Below are 21,118 nucleotides of genomic sequence, written 5' to 3' on the forward strand. Positions count from 1 at the left end.
AGCAAATGTCTTCTACATCAGATAAATGTTCTGCACAGTCAGCACAGGCCGCAGAACAAACAACCAGTACAGATAATGGGACTACAAAGCCCAGCAGCTAAGGCGTAGCTATTGGATGTGCAGAGTGAGGCCGGCATCATACTAGAGAGAAATACGGACAAGTGAGAGGCGCAAAAACAATGCATTGCACACAGACCAATGTTTCTCTATGGGGCAGCTTCCATCAGCCGTATATTTCTCAGCCGTATTTTACGTGCGATTGTCAGCGTATTCCTACAAAAATAGGCCTATAAATATATAGCATATTTTAACACCTAAAGCTACCAAATTTTGCACACACAATCTACTAACATTATTAGTGAGGAATATGTAAAAATATAACAGATATGAGATGGTTAACTGTATGTAAACCACGTCTCATATCCCGTCAGGTTTGGAAAGCAGATAGAGAAAGCCGGCAAGTGAATTACCGGCTTTTATGCTATCTAGCTCTGTATTATATATATATATATATATATATATATATATATATATATATATATATATATATATATATATATATATATATATATATATATATATATATACATATATATATATAGACTGTATATATGTTTTCACGAATACTTGAGCCCATGGATCCATTCTATGTCCATTTTGCAAGCCGGCGAGAAAATCTCGCTGTACGGATGCCATACGGATGACACAAAGATAAGTATTGGAGAAAAAAATCGCATCCTCACATTGAATATGGATCACTGTTCAGGAACTTTTCTGCATATCTCAGCTGTAAAGAACGGTCTGACCCCGGCCTTAACGTTACTCTAGTTGCCCTTTGGCACATCTGGCACATCAAAAGGTGCTGGAACATAAGGAATGGCAGGTGTTGCTGAGCTTTGCTAAGTCTGGCCTAAATATCATGGAAGTTTTGCCTGATATCAATCTTCAGTCCTGGATTTCTTTTCAAGATCAGGGGGATCACTTAGGATTGAGAAGAAGGCTTATGTAGTAACAGGAGAAATATAAGGTGTCAGTGCATGGAGGTTATTAAGAATTTGGAGGAGTAGAAATCAATACAGACAAAAGTTCTTTGTATAATGCTTTGCATAAACCCTGCTCTTTTCTGATACAGAAGTAACTTGTAAAAGATTTTATCTAATAGTTGAGCTTGAATCTTCATCTTACAATAATGTCTATTTATGCAGTGTGCTAAACTCATCTCATCATATTTTAGCTCTGCCTGTTCCGGGTCTCACATACTCTCTAGAAGATAGCTAAAATGTATAATAAATAGTGATGAGCGAATATACTGGTTACTCGAGATTTCTCGAGCACGCTCGGGGGTCCTCCAAGTATTTTTTAGTGCTCGGAGATTTAGTTTTTCTTGCCGCAGCTGAATGATTTACATCTGTTAGCCAGCATAAGTACATGTGGGGGTTGCCTGGTTGCTAGGGAATCCCCACATGTACTTATGCTGGCTAACAGATGTAAATTATTCAACTGCGGCAATAAAAACTAAATCTCCGAGCACTAAAAATTACTCGGAGGACCCCCGAGCGAGCTCGGGAAATCTCGAGTAACAAGTATATTCGCTCATCACTACTAATAAAACAGAATTTCTAATAACATGGTTGTAATGATGGACGCACATGCTGTATTTAAGACAGAAAATCAAAAAATCCAGATATTGCTGTTAACAAAAATTTGATAAAATGTGGTACATTTTGGTTTATTTAAAGGGAATCTGTGAGCAGGTTTTTGCTATGTAACCTGAGAACATCAGGAGACAGACCCTGAAACACAGAATTCAGAGATGTGTCACTTGTCAAAGTACATGCAATTTATTAACTGTGAAGGATTTATCACTTAGATTAACAAAAAGAATAGGAATATAACTATTACTGCATAATACTGCTGCTATTTAGAGAAAATAACTGCTATAATACTGCCCTCATGTGCAAGAATATAATTACTATACTACTGCCTCCTATATACAAGAATTTAACTACTATAATACTGCCTCTATGTACAAGAATATAACTACTATAATACTGTCTCCTATGTACAAGAATATAAGTACTATAATACTGTCTCCTATGTACAAAAATATTACTGCTATAATACTGCCCTTAAGTGCAAGAATTTAACTACTATAATACTGTCTCTATGTACAAGAATATAACTACTATAATACTGCCCCCTATGTACACTAATATAACTACTATAATACTGCCCCTCATGTACAAGAATATAACTACTATAATACTACCCCTATGTACAAGAATATAACTACTATAATATTGCCCACTATGAACAAGAATATAACTACTATAATACTGCCTCCTATGTACAAGGATATAGCTATTACAATACTGCCCTATGCACAAAAATATAACCACTATAATACTGACCCCTATATACAAGAATATAGCTACTATAATATTGCCTCCTATGTACAAGAATATAACTACTATAATACTGCTCCTATGTACAAGAATATAACTACTATAATACTGCCCCTATGTACAAGAATATTACTACTATAATACTGTCCCCTATGTGCAAGAATATAACTACTATAATACTGCCCCTATGTACAAGAATATACAGGGGTTGGACAAAATAATGGAAACACCTTACATTTTGGCATAATAATCTTCAAACATGTTATAAACATGCAAACCGTGACATATGTTTTGTAGTTGATTATTTGTGTTATGTGATATGTGTATGTAAATTAACTGTTTGCTTTGCTGAATTGTAAGCACATTGATGAGAACCTGATACCAATGGCAGACCTCTTGGATTTTCAAAGAGGCCAAATTGTTGGTGCTCGTATGGCAGGCGTTAGTGTAACAGAAAGTGGCCGAATGCTTGGCGTGTCAAGAGGTACTGTCTCCAAAGAAATGACTGCGTTTGAAAGAGAAGGAAAAACGTCCGCAGCAAAGCACAGGTCCGGCCGAAAGTCAAAGTTGACTGAGAGAGACCGTCGGACTCTAAAGCGAATTGTGAGAGAGGATCGCAAGACCACGGCTCCGAAAATCACTGCTGAGCTCAATGAACACCTACAGAACCCAGTTTCCACGAAAACTGTTCGTCAGGAGCTGCACAAATCTGGATTCCACGGAAGAGCTGCAATTAGAAAACCGCTGCTCTCAATGACAAATGTTTCCAAGCGTTTAGAGTGGTGTAGAAAACTCCAGAATTGGTCCCTCGAGCAATGGAAACATGTGATATTCTCAGACGAATCATCGTTTACCCTGTTTCCAACCTCCGGCCGAGTGTACGTTTGGAGACAGCCGAAAGAAGCATTCCATCCAGACTGCCTTCTCCCAACCGTAAAACATGGCGGAGGTTCTGTGATGATCTGGGGTGCTATTTCGTGGAGATCCGCCGGGCCAATGATATCGCTTCATGGAAGAATTAACAGCTGAGATTATTTAGGCATTTTGGGTGACCAAGTGCATCCAATGGTTCAAGCACTGTTTCTGGAGGGGAACGCCATCTTTCAGGATGATAATGCACCAATTCATACAGATAGAATCGTTAAAGCATGGCACGAGGAACATTCTAATGAAGTTGAGCATCTCATCTGGCCCCCACAATCCCCAGACCTCAACATTATTGAGCATTTATGGTCAATTTTAGAGATTCAAGTTAGACGTCGATTTCCACCGCCGTCGTCGCTCAAAGAAATGGAGGGTGTTTTAACTGCAGAATGGGCTAAAATTCCTTTGGAAACAATTCACACCTTGTATGAATCCATACCTCAGAGAATTGAGGCTGTAATCGTCGCAAACGGTGGACCTACACCATATTAAACTAACTTTTGTTGATATTTCCAGGTGTTTCCATTATTTTGTCCAACCCCTGTAACTACTATAATACTACCCCCTATGTACAAGAATATAACTACTGTAATACTGCCCCTATGTACAATAATATATATACTATAATACTGCTATGTACAAGAATATAACTAATACTGCCCATTATGAACAAGAATATAACTGCTATAATACTACCCCTATGTACAAGAATATAAGTACTATAATACTGTCCCTATGTACAAGAAAATAATTACTATAATAATGCCCCCTATATACACTAATATAACTACTATAATACGGCCCCTCATGCGCAAGAATATAACTACTATAATACTGTCCACTATGTACAAGTATAACTACTATAATACTGTCGCTGTGTACAAGAATATAACTACTACTGCCCCTATGTACAATATTATAACTACTATAATACTGCTCCTATGTACAAGAATATAACTACTATAATACTGCCTCCTATGTACAAGGATATAACTACAGTACTATAATACTGCCCCTATTTACAAAAATATGACCACTATAATACTGCCTCCTATGTACAAGAATATAACTACTATAATACTGCCCGCTATGTACAAGAATATAACTACTATAATACTGTCCCATGTACAAGAATATAACTATTATAATACTGCTATGTACAACAATATAACTAATACTGCCCACTATGTGCAACAATATAACTACTATAATACTGCTACTATGTTCAAGAATATAACTACTATAATACTGCCCCCTATGTACAAGAATATAACTACTATAATACTACTCACTATGTACAATAATATAACTACTATAATGCTGCCCACTGTGTACAAGAATATAACTACTATAATACTGCTCCTTTAGTACAAGAATATAACTGCTATAATACTGCTCCTATGTACAAGAATAAAACTACTATAATACTACCCACTATGTACAAGAATGCAACTACTATAATACTGCCCCTATGTACAAGACTATAACTACTATAATACTGCCCACTATGTACAAGAATATAACTACTATAATACTACTCCTATGTACAAGAATATCACTACTATAATACTGCCCACTATGTACAGGAATATAACTACTATAATACTGTCTCTATGTACAAGAATATAACTACTATAATACTGCCCCTATGTACAAGAATATAACTACTATAATACTGCCCCTATGTACAAGAATATAACTACTATAATACTGCTCCTATTTACAAGAATATAACTACTATAATACTGCCCCTATGTACAAGAATGTAACTACTACAATACTGCTCCTATGTACAAGAATATAACTACTATAATACTGCCCCTATGTACAAGAATATAACTACTATAATACTGCTCCTATGTACAAGAATATAACTACTATAATACTGCCCCTATGTACAAGAATATAACTACTATAATACTGCTCCTATGTACAAGAATATAACTACTATAATACTGCCCATATGTACAAGAATATAACTACTATAATACTGCCCCTATGTACAGGAATATAACTACTATAATACTGCCCCCTATGTACAAGAATATAACTACTATAATATTGCCCACTATGTACAAGAATATAACTACTATAATACTGCACCTATGTACAAGAATATAACTACTGTCTACAACACATCATATTCCTATTATTTTCATGAAGAATAACAAGCTCGGTGGCTCAGTAGTTAGCACTGTTGCTTAGCAGCGCTGTGATCATTGGATCAAGTCACACCAAACACAACATCTACAAGGAGTTTGGTCGTTCTCCCCATGTTTGTGTGGGTTTCCTACCATATTCCAAAGGTATACTGATAGGGAGTTTAGATTGGGAGCCTGAATAGGGACAGTGATGATAATTTCTGGGACGTGTGCTGTGGAATATTGTAGTGCTATATAAGTAAGATAAAGAAAATCAAAATAAACCTATTTCAGAATGTTCTTAATAACATGCATTGATTTATTGAATCAGTTTACCCATTGGTTGCACTTGGCATGAATAGAGAAATAAAGCACTAGCATCTTTACTCTCCATTAAAATTTCTTGTTTTTATTATTGTACAATTAGAGCAATCCGTATAGCTTCTAATAGAAATAAGAAAGAAAAACTGGAATGTGTCCCGACCAGTTTCAGCCCTTAGTCGTAACATGTAGATAAAGACCACAACTGGCCCAAAAAGCATCAGCGGTGGTTCTTATTTTCTTCACAATTTCAGATAATTGAAAGACAGAGTTAAAGAAAATCTGAAGGAAAACTGAGCCTTAATGGTGGCCATACCGTGGCATGTAAAAGTTTGGGCACCCCTGGTTAAAAGTACTGTTAGTGTTTACAATTAAGCAAGTTGAAGATAAAATGATCTCTAAGGGTATGTGCAAATGATGCGGAAAACGCTGCGGATTCGCAGCGTTTCCGCAGCTGCGGGTCTGCAGCAGTTTCCCATGAGTTTACATTACAATGTAAACCTATGGGAAACAAAAAACGCTGTGCACATGCTGCGGAAAAAAACACGCGAAAACGCAGCGGTTTACATTCCGCAGCATGTCACTTCTTTCTGCGATTCCGCAGCGGTTTTACAGCTGCTCCTATAGAAAACCGCAGTTGTAAAACCGCAGTAAAATCCGCAGAAAAACTGCGGTAAATCCGCATTAAATCCGCAAAACAATCTGCAGCAAAAACACAGCATTGTTGCCCTGCAGATTCATCAAATCCGCTGTGGAAAAATCCGCAGTGGACCATTATACTGTATGTGTTCACATAGCCTTAAAGCCCTAATAAAAATGACATATTTCCTTTGAATTTAAGGGGGAAAAAAAAGTGTCATTTTTAACATTGTAAAAATTACAAATAGGAAACTGGGCCAAAGCAAAAGTTTGCGCACGCTTGGAGATTTGTGTGCTCAGATAACTTTGACCAAGATTTCTTACCTTAATTAACCTGTTAGTGTTATAGCGCGTTAACTATCTTGGTTAGGAAAGGACAGGTAATGCAAATTTCCCAACTTTATAAAAACCCTGCCTCCTCTAACCTTGTGCCAGAAAATGGCAGCCATGGGTTCTTCTAAGCAGCTGGCTAGCACACTGAAATAAAAATGGTGGACGTCCACAAAGCAGGAGAAAGCTATAAGAAGATAGCAAAGCGTTTTCAAGTGCCCTTTTCTCAGTTCGAAATGTAATTAAGAAATGGCAGTTAACAGGAACAGTGGAAGTCAAGATAAGATCTGGAAGACCAAGCAAAATTGCAGTTAGAGCCACTCTTAGGATTGCTAGACAGGCAAATCAGGACCCTGTTCTACTTGTTCTACTGTTCAGAGACACCTGCATAAATATGGCCTTCATAGAATAGTCATCAGGAGAAAGCCTCTCCTGCGTCCTTACTATAAAATTCACCGTCAGAAATATGCAAAAGAACATCTAAACAAGCGTGATGCATTTTGGAAATAAGTCCTGTGGACTTATGAGGTTAAAATAGTACTCTTTGGCCACAATGATCAAAGATATCTGTGGAGCAAAAAGGGCACAGAATTTCAGGAAAAGAACATCTCACTAATCATGCTTTGGGGTTGTGTTGCAGCCAATTGCACGGTGAACATTTCATGAGTAGGGGGAAGAATGCATTCAATGAAATTTCAACAAATTCTTGATGCAAACATAACAGCATCTGTAAAAAAAAAAAAAGCTAAAGTTGAACAAAAGATGGCTTCTACAAGAGGGTAATGGTCCTAAACACACATCAAAATCCACAATAGGCTACCTCAAATGGTACAAGCTGAAGGTTTTACAATGGCCCTCACAAATCCCTCAAACAAGAACTGAAAGACTCTTGTCTGGCTACAAAAAGTGTTTACAAGCTGTGATTCTTTCAGAAGGGGGCGCTACTAGGTATTAACCAAGCTTTTGCATCAGTCCATTTTCATTTTTGTAATTTTTAAAATGTAAAAGTTGAAAAAATAAATATTTTTTTGCCTAAAATACAAAGGAAATGTGTCATCTTTATCTTTAGGCTTTTTAGAGATCATTTCATCTTCAGCTTGCTTAACTGTTCACAATAACAGTAATTTTGACCAGGGGTGCGCAAACTTTTACATGCCACTGTATTTGTTGTCAGGAAACTTATCCAGAATTAGATATAATGAAAGAACAGCTGTAAAGAAGTTTTGCTGGGTAAAATCACAGATAGGGCTCATTCGCATGCCTGTATTTTTGGACCAAGTGCTGTCTGTGAATAAAGTGCAGATGAGCGATTTATTTTCACTGACCAAATCTGCGTATGATAAAGATTGCAACATGCATTGGTTTCTTCTGTAAATATGATGAGATTCTCCCATTCAGGTCTATGGGTGAGTAGAAAAATCGGATGCCACACGAAGCCAGAATAAATTCAATTTTTATGAATGCATTGCAGTTCAATAACATAGAAAGCTGGAAATTATTAATAGCTGCTACTGTAAAAAAAAAAAAAAAAAAAAAACGGACAGCACAAGGATGATGAACGGACAGCACACAGATGGCGAACGGACAGCAGATGCATGACAAACCAGCAGCAGACGGATGACAAACGGACAGCAGACGGACGGCAAATAAACAGCAGACGGATGGAAAACGGACAGCAGACAGATGACAAACATACAGCAGACGGATGACAAACGTACAGCAGACGGATGACAAACGTACAGCAGACGGATGACAAATGTACAGCAGACGGATGACAAACGGACAGCAGACGGATGACAAATGGACGGCAGACAGATGACAAACGGACAGCAGACGGATGACAAATGAACAGCAGACTGATGACAAACAGACAGCAGACAGATGACAATCGGACACCAGACGGATGACAAACGGACAGCAGACAGATGACAAACGTACAGCAGACGGATGACAAACGTACAGCAGACGGATGACAAATGTACAGCAGACGGATGACAAACGGACAGCAGACGGATGACAAATGGACGGCAGACAGATGACAAACGGACAGCAGACGGATGACAAATGAACAGCAGACTGATGACAAACAGACAGCAGACAGATGACAATCGGACACCAGACGGATGACAAACGGACAGCAGACAGATGACAAACGGACAGCAGACAGATGGCAAACGGACAACAGATGGTTGACAAGCGGACAGCAGACGGTTGACAAACGGACAGCAGATGGTTGACAAACGGACAGCGGACGGTTGACAAACGAACAGCAGACGGTTGACAAACGAACAGCAAACGGTTGACAAATGGACAGCACATAGTGGACAAATGGACAGCACATAGTTGACAAACGGACAGCAGATGGTTGACAAATGGACAGCATACAGATGTCAAGTGAGAAAAAAATTGTCCCACTTTTCTGAATGAAACTAACTGCTGCTCGTGTGAACCAACCCTGAATGGAATACAATAATCATCCCCATTACATCTCTACAAATGGAGGCTGCAAACCTGAATTTGTTATTTAGAAAATATCATTCAGAATTTACAGTGTATCATTTTTTGAATTTTCAAATTCAGCTCTGCTACATCTTTACACCAGGCTCTGCTGCCTGTGCACTCCTGAGATGGATTAGTAGTCAGGTGTGAAGACAGAATTCATTGCATATGCACAAAATACAGCAAGGGGTCATCAAGTGCAAAGATATCAACACAGCAGCCACTGGCGTGATTGATGTTTGCGTTGTATCACCGCAACTACAAATGTAGCAGAGTTCATTTGTGCAGTTAGAGGTTGTGCTAAATGATAATAAGTCTTGTCTGATTTTTAAATACTACTTTAGGTATAGCTGTATTGGATGCTGTCCTAAAGAGTTAAATAGCAGTAGCAGATGTAGCAGAGCCGAGTGTGTTATCACTCAGATGTATCTGGATTTCATGGCATAAAGTGCAGCAGTGGATATAGAAATCATTCCCAGACTATGAGCCGGGGATCTTTTATCTGACCCTCTGATGAGAACAAAAACAGGTTATTAAAGCCCAGACATGGTAGAAAGAGCGGATCCTGCGGGGAAGACGTCTTTCTTCTCAAAACTCATGCTGAACGCTTGCGGTCCAACCTCCAACCAAGACCATTGATAGGAACGTGTCTGAGTGTTTGTTTAGGATCTCAAGATAAATCAAACTGTTCTAAAAATCAGGATTTAATTACCGATAAGGGAAGCTGGGAGATTTCACACTGTATGAAACAGACAGGATGGTGGGGGAGATGTGACTGGGGAGGGGTACCAGAGATGAGCGCACGGTGGGTGAGGGGGGAGTTGTACTTTATCCAATGCTCTAACGTAAGAGAATCTATATAAACAGTAATTCATAAGAAAAATAAGTACACACTGTGAGATTTCTATAGTTTTATATATCAGAACATAACAAAAAAAACTGGTTCTGGTTAGAAAGTCTTAAAATGAGATAAATGCAACCCCAGATGAGCTGCTAAACATCACAAATGACAATGTCATTATTTAAAGCCAAGGCCAAAAGGCAGAACCAGTGATTGAAAAATTAAGTACACCACATGTAGAACCACCTGTGCCAGCCATAACTTGAAGTAATCGTTTTCCGTGTGACTGTACCAGTCTCACATTGTTATGGAATTGTGGCCCTCTCTTCTTTTACAGCATGAGGTTTGTGGACATTCATTTATGCACACCTTATAAAAAGGGATTTTCTGGGGATAGAAAAAAAAAATGAAATGTCATTATAGCTACATTCCTAAATGATTTTGATTAGCAAATCACAATCGTTTGGTCTAGGGAGGAAATCACTGTAGAATTAAAGGGAATCTGTCAGCAGGCTTTTGCTATATAATCTGAGGCCAGCATGAGGTAGCAGGCGAGACACTGAATTCCGCAATGTGTCACTTATTAGGCTGTGTGCTGTTGTTTACTTATAAGTAAGGTTTTATCACTAGGACATTATCATTGCTGTGATCAGCTGGCACCTGAGCACTGGTCCGATTCCGCCCCCTCCTGTAATAAGCAGCTCACTGTCTATAGACAATGTACATATAGAGCCGGTGTGGGTGGGGTTAGATTTCTGAGTTCTGCTACATGCTGCATCTAAGAACTCTGTGTCACAACTACTGTACCCAATAAATCAATTAATACATCGCTGGAATCAGGGTCTCTTTTCCAACATTATGCTGTAGAAGTATAGTAGCAGATGAAGTAGCAAAAACCTGGTGACAGATTTCCTGCCGTCTTGTTACACTGACAGAAACCTGTTCCAGAATGTTAGGACACGCGCCTGTGAGCATTGCATGGTCAAACTTTGTTGGCTGATTTTGCTAGGATGTTCACTCAACTCCAACTTACTATTGAATGATGGACTCCTAGTAACAATTTTTCCTCTAAGATCACTGAAATCTTTCCTTCTTAGCATTGTGTTAACACACGCATGAGTGTCCAGACCAGCCAACCGACAAAACTTCTGCTTTTATAGAAGTTCTCACACTTGCAGATGAACAATTAATCAGGGGCATTTTATTAGCAGAGCATGTCTGTTACTACACATATTAATTCCTATGGAAGTGGAGCGCCCCCAAGGGCAGCGGGGTACTCAGTACCAGGTCCTTCGGTTCACGGGGGGATGTCACGGTGGCTGACCTGGTCCTTGGCCCTTGGGACGTCCGAGTTAAAGGGAAAGGTCTTTAAAGGGATATGTTCATGATGCCACCTGTGGTATTCGGTCAGGGTGACCGACGCTGCTAAGGGGTCCACTGGGGTGATGTTATGGCAGCTAGATGGTATACCTTCCCACAGATGAAGTGTATCCCCAGGGCTTCCCAGTGTGTGGATGGTGAAAGGCGCAGGGAAGAACAAGGACGCAAGGTTGCAGTCTCTTTACCTTTTACTGAAGGTTTCCGCTTCCACAGTCCAGAGCACAGACCACAGGGGAGGCAGAGTCCGGCCGGTTTGGAGGCAATTCCAGAGTCCCCTTATCCAGGTAGAAATCAGTAGCCTTCCCCTAGCGCCAAGGTGTAGTTACTGCTAAGCTTCTCATAAGGTCCTCACAACTGTTGAAGACGTTATAGATGTTATGTCTCTCTGTCCCCCAGATGGATAGGACAAACCCGTATGACCGGTGGTTTGAGGCGTTTTACCGGGACTCTATCATGCCCCAGCCTCTAAAGGGTGCCACCTTGCCTCCTGGGTATAGGGGCGGACAGGTAACGTGAAATTAGCTGTCCTGCCGGTCTCTGGAGCAAGGCATAAAGGATCGTTGCTCCCTCGGTGATCCGGCTACCGGGACCCTGCGCCTCAGAAGGAGGCAGCCTGTGTAGGGCAGAACTCCTCTGATATCCACTCCTTTGCTACGACTTCTTCACCCTCTCTACAATACAGTTCTTCTTCAGTTTCTCTTTCTAGAAGCTGCCGCATGTAGGGCAGGCACAGCTCCGTGTCCTTCTGTCTCGACCTCTAACAGGATCCCACCCCTGTCAGGGACCAACTACCTGAGTGAAGCTCAGGCAGCAACTCACTAACTTCCTCCCCAGGCAACCAGTTTTACCTAAGTGTGAAGAGTGCCCTAATAAATAGGAGCATAGCTCCCCCTGGTGGCCTGGAGTGTGAAATGTGTTGCGTGTTTGTGATACCTGGATTCAGTTGTCCTTCTTTGCCTCCAAACGTAACATCACTCCCCCCTAGAGGAGAATTACATTACAGCAATGACCAGGACCGCTGCAGAAGTAGTAAGGGTGTACTTATTTTTTCACACACTGCTTAGTCGTTTTATCCTAGCTTTCGTTAAAGAAATAATGACACGGTGTAATTTACTGTGTGTTTTTTTTATGTTCTGATATGTAAAGACCAAAGAATTCAAAGGGTGTACATATTTTTCCCCACAACTGTAGGTTTTGAACAGGCATAGGCTGTTTTATGGCAATCTGTGCTTGGTCCTCCTTAGACAAAATACAGGCTTCTGTATATGGCAGTCTACATTCTGCTGAAAGATTATGAACTGAAATGTATTCAGTTCTCTAAAGTCATTTTAAAGAGTGTTTGACCTTTTTCAGCTGAGATTTTACCACTTCCAAGCAGGGCCAGCCCGAACGTATAGGCGAACTAGGCGGCCGCCTTGGGCGCCGACCTTAACCCCTTCACCCCCAAGGGTGGTTTGCACGTTAATGACCAGGCCAATTTTTACAATTCTGACCACTGTCCATTTATGAGGTTATAACTCTGGAACGCTTCAACGGATCTTGGCGATTCTGACATTGTTTTCTCGTGACATATTGTACTTCATGATAGTGGTAAAATTTATTCGATATAACTTCTGTTTATTTGTGAAAAAAACAGATATTTGGCGAAAATTTTGAAAATTTCGCAATTTTCCAACTTTGAATTTTTATGCCCTTAAATCACAGACATATGTGGAGCGCCCCCACACCGCCGCAGGGCCGAGGGGTACCCGGAGCCGGGCCTCTAGGTCTCAGTCCTGGGGTTGTCACGGTGGCTAGACCCGGTCCGTGGCCCTGTCCGTCAGTGGGGGGGACGTCCGGTGAAGTAGGTGCTGTTAACGGTGGTGTAGCGGTGCAGTTGTGGGGTGCAGGTCGCGGTAAATAACGAGGACACCAGGTTGCAGTCTCTTTACCTCTTTACTGGAGATCTCTTGGTCCTCAGTCCGGAATCTGGCCCACCAGGCTGCGCAAGTCCGGCCGGTCCAATGGCACCTCCAGAGTTCTCCTCACAGGTGGAAATCAGTGCCTTCCTTCTTAGCGCTGTGTGTTGTAGTCCTTCCCTGCTGTGCTCACGGAAAGTACCCCACAACTGTTGTGTCTGTTTCTTAAGTTCCCTCACAACTCGATTAGATGTTCCTCTCTTATTCCGTCCCTCCCTGGTATTCAGGTTGGAACGGCACCCGTTTGTCAGGTAGGCCTGGAGTTCTTCCGGGACCCTAGAGACGCCCCTCTCCCGCAATTGCCCCCCAAGACTTCATAGGTGATATGTGGTAGACAGCCCGCCTGAGACTGACTGTCCTGCCGCTGTTTGGAGTATGGCTTAAAGCTGTATATTATTCCACTCCCTCGGCGTTCCGGCCACCGGTAATGCGCCTCAGCAAGGTGCTGCCTCTTTCAACAAAACCCCTGCTGGTATTCTCCGTCTGCTTGATCTCGTTTCTCACTCAGCACAATCTATCTCGCTTCTAGTCCTTTCTTGGGCACCGCCGCTATGCTGAGCAGGCACGGTCCCGTTACGTTCTTTCCAATGCCAAGCCTCTGCCAGGGTCCCACCCCTGGCAGAGACCCTACTGTCTCTTCCTCCACAACACCCTCTCTCACTAGGTGTTCCTTCGTTCAATCCAGTCAGCGTTCTCTCTAACTTCCTGCCTGACCCCCAGTTTACCCACTATGGTGGGGAGTGGCCTAATGAATAGCACCCTTAGCTCCCCCCGGAGGCCCAGCTGTGAAACATATTGGTGTCTGTGATACCTGATTGGAGGAACTCCTTCAGTGCCATCGAACGCACCATGGCTCCCCTTAGTGGCGGAGCCACAGTACTGCAACGACCAGGACTCTGGGGCGCTGCATATGTCACGCAAAATACTTAATAAGTAACATTTCCCACATGTCTACTTTACATCAGCACAATTTTGGAACCAAATTTTTTTTTGTTAGGGAGTTATAAGGGTTAAAAGTTGACCAGAAATTTCTCATTTTTACAACACCATTTTTTTTTAGGGACCACATCTCATTTGAAGTCATTTTGAGGGGTCTATATGACAGAAAATACCCAAGTGTGACACCATTCTAAAAACTGCACCCCTCAAGGTGCTCAAAACCACATTCAAGAAATATATTAACCCTTCAGGTGTTTCACAGGAATTTTTGGAATGTTTAAATAAAAATGAACATTTAACTTTTTATCACACAAAATTTATTTCAGCTCCAATTTGTTTTATTTTACCAAGGGTAACAGGAGAAAATGGACCCCAAAAGTTGTTGTACAATTTGTCCTGAGTACGCTGATACCCCATATGTGGGGGTAAACCACTGTTTGGGCGCATGGCAGAGCTCGGAAGGAAAGGAGCGCCATTTGACTTTTCAATGCAAAATTGACTGGAATTGACATGGGACGCCATGTTGCATTTGGAGAGCCCCTGATGTGCCTAAACATTGAAACCCCCCATAAGTGACACCATTTTGGAAAGTAGACCCCCTAAGGAACTTATCTAGATGTGGGGTGAGCACTTTGACCCAACAAGTGCTTCACAGAAGTTTATAATGCAGAGCCGTAAAAATAAAAAATCATATTTTTTCACAAAAATGATCTTTTCGCCCCCATTTTTTTATTTTCCCAAGGGTAAGAGAAGAAATTAGACCACAACAGTTGTTGTGCAATTTGTCCTGAGTACGACGATACCCAATATGTGGGTGTATACCATTGTTTGGGCGCAGGGCAGAGCTTGGAAGGGAAGGAGCGCCATTTGACTTTTCAATGCAAAATTGACTGGAATTGAGATGGGACGCCATGTTGCGTTTGGAGAGCCCCTGATGTGCCTAAACATTGAAACCCCCCCACAAGTGACACCATTTTGGAAAGTAGACCCCTTAAGGAACTTATCTAGATGTGTGTTGAGCACTTTGACCCAACAAGTGCTTCACAGAAGTTTATAATGCAGAGCCGTAAAAATCAAAAATCATATTTTTTCACAAAAATGATCTTTTCGCCCCCATTTATTTATTTTCCCAAGGGTAAGAAAAGAAATTAGACCACAAAAGTTGTTGTGCAATTTGTCCTGAGTACGACGATACTCCATATGTGGGGGTAAACCACTGTTTGGGCGCATAGCAGAGCTCGGAAGGGAAGGAGCGCTATTTTACTTTTCAATGCAAAATTGACTGGAATTAAGATGGGACGCCATGTTGCGTTTGGAGAGCCCCTGATGTGCCTAAACATTAAAAACCCCCACAAGTGACACCATTTTGGAAAGTAGACCCCCTAAGGAACTTATCTAGATGTGTTTTGAGAGCTTTGAACCCCCAAGTGTTTCACTACAGTTTATAACGCAGAGCCGTGAAAATAAAAATTCCTCTTTTTTTTCACAGAAATGATATTTTAGCCCCCAGTTTTGTATTTTCCCAAGGGTAACAGGAGAAATTGGACCCAAAAGTTGTTGTCCAATTTGTCCTATGTACGCTGATACCCCATATGTGGGGGTAAACCACTGTTTGGGCGCATGGCAGAGCTCGGAAGGGAAGGAGCGCCGTTTGGAATGCAGACTTAGATGGATTGGTCTGCAGGCGTCACGTTGCATTTGCAGAGCCCCTGATGTACCTAAACAGTAGAAACCCCCCACAAGTGACCCCATATTGGAAATTAGACCCCCAAGGAACTTATCTAGATGTGTTGTGAAAACTTTGAACCCCCAAGTGTTTCACTACAGTTTACAACGCAGAGCCGTGAAAATAAAAAATCCTTTTTTTCCCACAAAACTTATTTTTTAGCCCCCAGTTTTGTATTTTCCCAAGGGTAACAGGAGAAATTGGACCCCAAAAGATGTTGTCCAATTTGTCCTGAGTACGCCGATACCCCATATGTTGGGGTAAACCCCTGTTTGGGCACACGGGAGAGCTCTGAAGGGAAGGAGCACTGTTTTACTTTTTCAACGCAGAATTGTCTGGAATTGAGATCGGATGCCATGTCCCGTTTGGAGAGCCCCTGATGTGCCTAAACAGTGGAAACCCCCCGATTATAACTGAAACCCTAATCCAAACACACCCCTTACCCTAATCCCAACGGTAACCCTAACCACACCTCTAACCCTGACACACCCCTAACCCTAATCCCAACCCTATTCCCAACCGTAAATGTAATCCAAACCCTAACCCTAACTTTAGCCCCAACCCTAACTGTAGCCTTAACCCTAGCCCTAACCCTAGCAATAACCCTAGCCCTAGCCCTAACCCTAACCCTAACCCTAGCTCTAACCCTAACCCTAGCAATAACCCTAGCCCTAACCCTAGCCCTAACCCTAGCCCTAACCCTAGCAATAACCCTAGCCCTAACCCTAGCCCTAACCCTAGCAATAACCCTAGCCCTAACCCTAGCAATAACCCTAGCCCTAACCCTAGCCCTAACCCTAACCCTAACCCTAGCCCTAACCCTAGCCCTAACCCTAATGGGAAAATGGAAATAAATACATTTTTTTTATTTTTTTATTTTTCCCTAACTAAGGGGGTGATGAAGGGGGGTTTGATTTACTTTTATAGCGAGTTATTTAGCGGATTTTTATGATTGGCAGCCGTCACACACTGAAAGACGCTTTTTATTGCAAAAAATATTTTTTGCATTACCACATTTTGAGAGCTATAATTTTTCCATATTTGAGTCCACAGAGTCATGTGAGGTCTTGTTTTTTGCGGGACGAGTTGTCATTTTTATTGGTAACATTTTCGGGCACATGACATTTTTTGATCGCTTTTTATTCCGATTTTTGTGAGGCAGAATGATCAAAAACCAGCTATTCATGAATTTCTTTTGGGGGAGGCGTTTATACCGTTCCGCGTTTGGTAAAATTGATAAAGCAGTTTTATTCTTCGGGTCAGTACGATTACAGCGATACCTCATTTATATCATTTTTTTATGTTTTGGCGCTTTTATACGATAAAAGCTATTTTAGAGAAAAAATAATTATTTTGGTATCACTTTATTCTCAGGACTATAACTTTTTTATTTTTTTGCTAATGATGCAGTTTTATAGGTTGGGTCGTTACGGACACAGCGATACTAAATATGTGTACTTTTATTGTTTTTTTTTTATTTAGATAAAGAAATGTATTTATGGGAATAATATATTTTTTTTTTCTTTATTTAGGAATTTATTTTTTATTTATTTTTTTACACATGTGGAAAAATTTTTTTTTTACTTTTTTACTTTGTCCCAGGGGGGGACATTACAGATCGGTGATCTGACAGTGTGCACAGCACTCTGTCAGATCACCAATCTCACTTAGAGTGCAGCAGGCTTACCAGCACCTGCTCTGAGCAGGCACTCGGTAAGCCACCTCCCTCCCTGCAGGACCCGGATGCCGCGGCCATCTTGGATCCGGGACCTGTGGCGAGGAGGGAGGTAGGAGACCCTCGGAGCAACGCGATGACATCGCGTTGCTGCAGGGGTCTCAGGGAAGCCCGCAGGGAGCCCCCTCCCTGCGCGATGCTTCCCTATACCGCCGGTACACCACGATCATGTTTGATCGCGGTGTGCTGGGGGTTAATGTGCCGGGGGCGGTCCGTGACCGCTCCTGGCACATAGTGCCGGATGTCAGCTGCGATATGCAGCTGACACCCGGCCGCGATCGGCCGCGCTCCCCCCGTGAGCGCGGCCGATCGCGTATGACGTACTATCCCGTCGGTGGTCATACGGGCTCACCCCACCTCGACGGGATAGTACGTCAGATGTCAGAAAGGGGTTAAGGGGGCGCCAGAGAAAAAATAGAAAAAATTATAAAAAATCTTTTCAAAAGGCAAAAGGTGTATGGGAGCGGAGCTGAATGTGTATGAGGTGTATGGAGCGGAGCCGTGTGTATATGAGGTGTACGGAGCGGAGTTGTGTGTGTATATGAGGTGTATGGAGCGGAGTTAAATGTGTACGAGGTGTACGGAGCGGAGCCACGTGTGTACGAGGTGTATGGAGCGGAGCATGTGTGTACGGAGCGCAGCCGCGTGTGTAGGAGTAGCTATGTGTGGCCATTATACGGTACGAAGTATCATGTGCGGCCAATATACAGTATGGAGCATCATGTGTGGTCATTATACAGTATGGAGCATCATGTGTGGCCATTATACAGTATGGAGCATCATGTGTGGCCATTATACAGTATGGAGCATCATGTGTGGCCATTATACAGTATGGAGCATCATGTGTGGCCATTATACAGTATGGAGCATCATGTGTGGTCATTATACAGTATGGAGCATCATGTGTGGCCATTATACAGTATGGAGCATCATGTGTGGCCATTATACAGTATGGAGCATCATGTGTGGCCATTATACAGTATGGAGCATCATGTGTGGCCATTATACAGTATGGAGCATCATGTGCGGTCATTATACAGTATGGAGCATCATGTGCGGCCAATACTACAGTATGGAGCATCATGTGTGGCCATTATACAGTATGGAGCATCATGTGTGGCTATTATACAGTATGGAGCATCATGTGTGGCCATTATACAGTATGGAGCACTGTGTGGCCATATTTTTTTGTTTATAATTATTCTTTATGAAACAGTGTGATCGGCAGTGCTAAATGAGTGTGGTTGGGACGTGGATATGGGTGTGGCTAGTTATGAATGGGTGTGGTCAGAGGTGTGGCCTAAAATTTGCCACGGCGCCGCAAACTTTGTCCCTCTTTCCCATCTTCAAAAGTTGGGAGGTATGTTAAAAGTAGTAGGGGGCGCAACAAAATAGTTTCGCCTAGGGCGCCGTAATCTCTCAGGCCGTCCCTGCTTCCAAGCATCCCAAAAAAGATGCGGTTTGCAAATATTCTTAGTTAAAAAAATTATTAATCAAGTAAATGGAGAGAGTAAGGCTTAAGTTCCCACGATGAGCTTTTGATAAGTTTTAAATATGCAGCGTAAAAAAACTCAACAAAAACTCATCAGGAACCTAGTTATGCAGATGAGTGAGTCACTGTGAGCCTTCTGTCTACGATCTGGTGATCACTGGCTTGACAAACCTAGACCATGTTTATGTGGATCACCATAGGCCGACCTTTAATCCCAGCTTTTCCAAGTTTCCCAGTGTAGACAGGGGCCCAGGACCCAGTGGTGTAGCAGTATATGGTTCTGAGGTTCATGAGGAGAACAATGGTGCATGATGGCCTGAAGATCACTCTTATTCTAGATCCATTCATCAGACGTTTCGAGCTATGCCTCTCGGGTCACCTATTTAGTTTTGAGTGTAATTATTTTGACTGTACCCCTGGCTCTCCTTCCCCCCACTCAGGGATTCCGTTATATTGTCTTCAAGGACGAGCATGAGCCAAATCTCCATCATATTTAATTAACATTTATATAAACCAATTAACCCGGCAGCAATTAGCAGTGAAGTAGAGTCTCTCAGAGTAGCAGCGCACACGTCTGGCCTGCTAATAACCGACTGGGCATAAACCTGAGTCTTATAATGGATTGCTTACTAGTTTTACATTTCATTACATGGATCCTGCAGAAATATCGACCATTCATCACTATTTGTTGTAATATTAATTTTATATTATGATCGCTGTCCAGCTACTGAATTATTACACTTAATAATGTCACTGCGGTCTGTTATAGTGAATGAGATTTGGCATATATTTCATCTCCGCGTCTTCTTACATTGTGGTGGGAGGGTTAGCCTATGGAATAGAGCCTATGGAATATGTACCAGCGCCATATTGTTGCCTAAATAGCAATCTTACACTTCAAGAAAATATCTTGTACAGTGTCTAAATAATATTGCCACACTAGGCTCAATACTACTATATAGTGCTCATATCATACCCCTGTACATGGTGCAAATGCTAGCTCCATATGTAATATTTTACAGCACTGTTATAGGAGAACTCACGTTGACCACAATTCTGAAATTATCTTATAACCCAGTGACCAAATAACAGTGCCATACAGTTGTCTAAATAACAATGCTACACCCTCATACACTTCAAGCAAAATATACTGAACAGTGCCACATGAGGTCTAATACTAACATATAGTGCTCAAAAAATGTTCGAAATAAGTGCTCGATATAATGACCAATTCCAACGCCAAACATTGTATTGATTAAAGCAACATGGTAACACAAATTCTCATGTTGCCCACAAGCCTCAGGTGCCAACCATTCTATAGCGCCCCCTTCAGCAGGAGTGGCTAAAGTGCCTTGTGTGACCCTATACCTAGCACAATCTAAGGGCAAGTGCACACGACCATTTTTCTATCCATCCTAGATAAACAATCTGATTATGCTGATCAGACTCTGATCAGAGTCTGATCAGAGTAGGATCAGTTTTTCTTGGAGGTGGAGAGGGAAAAAAAGTTTCTCCACCTTCTCCATTCAGTTAGTCCTTGATGTTTTCCACAGACCAAAAGACTTGCATTGCTGATTTTGATCCAACACTCAGATTAAAATTGAACATTTTGCCGATTTTTTTTTTCCTTTTACCAATTGGTCCAAGTTAAAAATTGGCCATGTGCACAGCCCCATAAAATAATGTTGGTACGAGTGCTATCCGTGAAAACCATGTATTGCTCTCATCCTTCATAAACGATCATGTGCACCTGCCCTAATGATGAGTCCAATGTTTAAGCTTTGATAA

General features: G+C 41.6%; 1 protein-coding gene across 1 annotated transcript in view; it reads left to right on the forward strand.

The window, feature by feature from the left end:
• NTSR1 (neurotensin receptor 1) overlaps window positions 1–21,118 on the forward strand; it is a 269,133-nt gene that overhangs the window by 148,690 nt on the left and 99,325 nt on the right. The window lies entirely within an intron of this gene.

The sequence above is a fragment of the Ranitomeya variabilis genome, chromosome 4 (assembly GCF_051348905.1).
Source record: "Ranitomeya variabilis isolate aRanVar5 chromosome 4, aRanVar5.hap1, whole genome shotgun sequence".
NCBI classification, from domain to species: Eukaryota; Metazoa; Chordata; class Amphibia; order Anura; family Dendrobatidae; genus Ranitomeya; species Ranitomeya variabilis.